Below are 4,232 nucleotides of genomic sequence, written 5' to 3' on the forward strand. Positions count from 1 at the left end.
TACCTCCATTACATTAATAGAACGCAGAGAGAGAGAGAGAGAGAGAGAGAGAGAGAGAGAGAGAGAGAGAGAGAGAGAGTACAATCTGGCCAAATTTCCCAAACTTAACCAAAATGCATGTTTATTCCAGAGAAAGTCCCACTGTCTTCAATGGGGCTTACTTCTGTTCATTTTATTTCTCCACTTCTATCCTGTCTTTCCTCCAATGATCTCAAGATGATGTAAATGCTCTCCTGCCTCCCTTTGATCCTCACAACAACCCTGTGAGGTGGGTTAGGTTCAGAAATAGTGAGGGTGACTGATCCAGGGTCACTGAGTGAGTCTCATGACCCATCAGGGATTAGAATCTGAGGGTGCATCTACACTGTAGAAATAATGATGTTTGTCACCGTTTTAAGTGCTGTAGGTCCATCTTATGGAATCCTGAGATCTGTAGTTTTACAAGGTCTTTAGCCTTCTCTGCCAAAGGGTGCTGGGGCTTTCACAATACTACAAATCCTAGGATTCTGTAGGATGAAGCCATGGCAGTAGGTTGCTGAAGAGAGTCTTGGGAGTCTTAGGTGGCCTCTACACTATAGAAATAATGCAGTTTGACACCATTTTAAATGCTACAGCTCCATCCTATGGAATTGTGGGATTTATCATTTTACAAGGTGTTTAGCTCTCTCCGCTAAAGGATTCTGGTACTGTATTTCACAAAACTACAAATCCCAGGATTCTGTAGGGTCTTGGGAGTCTTAAGGTGCCTCTGCACTGTAGAAATAATGCAGTTTGGCCCCACTTTAACTGCTGTGGCTCCATCCAACAGAATTCTGAGATTTGTAGCACTTTTTGGCAGAGAAGGCTAGAGACCCCAGGATCCCATAGGATGGAGCTGCAGCACTTAAAGTGGAGTCAAACTGTGTTATTTCTACAGTGTAGATGCACCCTAAGGCTCCCAGGACCCACTTCAGCAATCTGACCATTACTCCATACTGCCTCTGAGTAAGCACATACATAGAGTTGCACTCTCCAGCCTTCTCACATGTCTATGAATGGGACATATGGTACAAACCGGAGCATATTTACTCAAAAGCAAGCACCAATGAGTGGAGCAGTAGAACTCAAACATTGTCCTTCCTTTTCCTCTGTGGGATGTGAGCATCCCACATTGCTTTCATTGCAACCACTCTCCAATTAATCTTTCCTTTCCTAAAACAGCAAACAGGCCAATAAAGAGCAGATGTTCTGTTTTAACCCGATGAAATCAGAGTCTCCCCAAGTAGTCCAAAAATCCAGACAGATCCCTTAATTTATCTGTTTTGTGATCAGAACAAACATCTGCTTAGATTTCCTCCCACCCACTTCTCAGCAAGACATTTAATACAAAATAAAAATAAAGGGGTACCCACCTAAGGTTGTGGTGGCAATGTGGGCCCTGGGTATCCTTTGGGGATTCTTTTCCAGAGAGGTGCCCTCTGCAATGGGAATGTCAAGGCTGATTCTTTCTACTGGAGCAACACAGAGGCACATGCATGCGCCGTCCAGAGGCATCTGAGCTGAGTGAGAGCAAGCCGAGAGAAAAAGTTAAGTCACCCAAGAAGGGGAGTGGGTGAACAGAGATTGCTTCTCACAGATTACTCCTTGGCTCTTCATGCGCTCTTCAGGTCTCATCCTGGTTTCCTTCAGAGCATCAGCCTGGCTAATGATTTGCAGAAGAGCATGTGATGCTCACTTTATGTTCCAAACCACTCTAATATTTGTTTTAAAACACACACACATCTCAGCTGGTTTCCTGGAGTTCTCGGTTTGTGTGTGGGTTGTATGCTGATTTCTTCTCTTGGTCGAGCATTCCTAAGAAGTGTCGGCCCCCAAAATCCCCTTTTATTGAGTGACTCTGGAGACCAGGGTTCGAATCTCAGCCATGGGGGGGGGGGGGGGGGGGGGAATCCATTCAGGCTGGGGGGTTTCTAGGATCTGTCTCCTCCAAAGTAACTTTACCAGCCTTTGCCAATAATGCAATTCTACCTGGTAGAGGATTTTTGGGGTGGCAGGAGCCAGTGTGGTGCAGTGGTTTGAGTGCCGGACTATGGAGACCAAGGTTTGAATCCTGGGTCAACCATATAAATCCATTGGGTGACCTTAGGCAAGTCACACTCTCTCAGCCCCAGAGGAAGGCCATATCAAACCACCTCTGATCAAATTTTGCCAAGAAAACTCTGTGATAGGTGTGAAGTTGAAGGCTTTCATGGACAGCATCCATAGTTTTTTGTGTTTTTTTCCGGACTATGTGGCCATGTTCTAGAAGAGTTTATTCCTGATGTTTCGCAAGCATCTGTGCCAGCCACAAATGCTGGTGAAACATCAGGAATAAACCCTTCTAGCACATGGTCCAAAAAAGCCCACAAAAAACTATCCATGATAGGTCTTCCTTAGGGTCGCCTTAAGTCAGAAACAACTTGAAGGCACATAACAATAACAGCAGCCCACCAACTAGCAAGTCTGCAACAACCAGAAATTCTCCTTTTGGACTGTAACACCCAGAATCCCCAATTCTGGGATGACAATGGGAAATCTCCTCTGGAGAAACTTGCCAAGAAAACCCCATAATAGGTTTGCCTCAGGGTCACCCAAAGTCAGAAACAACTTAAAGGCACACAACAACAACCCCACATTAGTTAGTTTTTTCTTTCTCTCTCAAGATAGGGACAGTTCGCCTACATTGTAGATGTGTGGATCTGGTTCGAATTGTGTCAATGATCATCAAGAAGCTGTGGGGCCAAGCTGTTTCTTTTGGAGCAACCCACAATACTGCTCTGCATAAGTGTTGAAAAGTCAAATGGGAAACAGCAGGGTTTCTTGTGTGTTTGCCAACACAATGTGGAAAGGAGGGAAGTATAACTCCTCAAAATGTTTTACTCCCTTTTTAATTTTTTGTTTTTTTTAAAAAAACACTCATAAATTATTTGATCACAGTTTAGTCAATGGGAGACTAATATCTGCACTGCAGAATTAAGGCAGCAGGACACCACTTGAATGGCCAAGGTTCAATGCTATAGAATCCTGGGATTTGTAGTTTTGTGCAATATTTAGCCTTCTTTCTCAAAGAACTCTGGTGCCAGAACTACAAATCCCATAGCATGAAGCCATGACAGTTAAAGCAGTGTCAAACTGCATTATTTGGGTCCCTGGCACATTATTGAGGTCACAACTCTGCAGGCACAGGGGCTACCTTTGATGGCCTCCATGTGATGGAGACCAAAGGCTTTTGCAACCAGTGCAATGCGTCTTGTCATAATTGGGGGGGGGGGCAGAGTCACAGGCATGATAATGTCCCTTGCAAACTCTATGTTCCTTGCAAACTCTGTAGCACAAGAGATGGCAGAGGGCATCAACAGAAGTATAGTGTGTAGATCAAGGGAAGTGATATTGCCACTCTATTCTGCTTTGGTCAGGCTTCACCTGGAATACTGTGTCCAGTTCTGGGCACCACAATTCAAGAAGGATATTGACAAACTGGAGTGTGTGCAGAGGATGGCAACCAAAATGATGAAAGGGCCTGGAAACCATCAAGCCCTATGAGGATTGACTTAGGGAGCTATACATGTTTAGTCTGCAGAAGACCTCAAGGGCCATCCAACACCATTCTGCCATTCAGGAATGCACAATCAAAACATCCCAGATGGATGGCCAACTGTCACGGCTCCATGCTATGGAATTTGTAGTTTGTTGTGGCACCAGAGTTGCCCAACAAAGAAGGCTAAACATTGCACAAAACTACATATCCCAGGATTTCATAGCATTGAGCCATGGCAGTTCAAGCAGTGTCCAACTTCATTAACTCTGCAGTGCAGATACAGTCTCCCACTGACTATACTGGGATTATGGGATAGCAGTACATGACCTTACTAGTACAAGCATATGTACTAGGTAGGTCATGTACTGCTATGCCATAATGACCCCTTGTCATTATGCATCTGAAAAAATAGATTGAAGTCTACAAAAGCTCATGCTGTTAACATCTTTCTTTCAATAAGTCTCAAAGGTGCGGCAAGATCTCTCTACTTACCAGGCTCTGGTTTCAGCACAAAGTCTACCTTTACAAGCAACATAAAAGTTTTGCATATTCATGAATAATTCTTTTCTCCTCCGCTAAACCCAGTGAAGAGGCCAAAGCAGGCAGCTTTAAACAAAATGTACCAATGTAAATTTCACACTTAAGTGACTGAGTTGGAAATGGAAACTCAAATTTT

The 4,232-nt window shown here is 44.1% G+C and overlaps 1 protein-coding gene across 1 annotated transcript in view; it reads right to left on the reverse strand.

The window, feature by feature from the left end:
- The window catches only part of LRRC32 (leucine rich repeat containing 32), a 26,186-nt gene extending 24,663 nt beyond the window's left edge, over positions 1-1,523 (reverse strand). The window contains exon 1 of the mRNA XM_042459320.1: positions 1,392-1,523. The gene's annotated coding sequence lies outside the window, so the exon portion shown is untranslated. The remainder of the gene's footprint in view (positions 1-1,391) is intronic.
- Between the last annotated feature and the right edge of the window lie 2,709 nt (positions 1,524-4,232).

Source organism: Sceloporus undulatus, chromosome 3, assembly GCF_019175285.1.
Source record: "Sceloporus undulatus isolate JIND9_A2432 ecotype Alabama chromosome 3, SceUnd_v1.1, whole genome shotgun sequence".
NCBI classification, from domain to species: Eukaryota; Metazoa; Chordata; class Lepidosauria; order Squamata; family Phrynosomatidae; genus Sceloporus; species Sceloporus undulatus.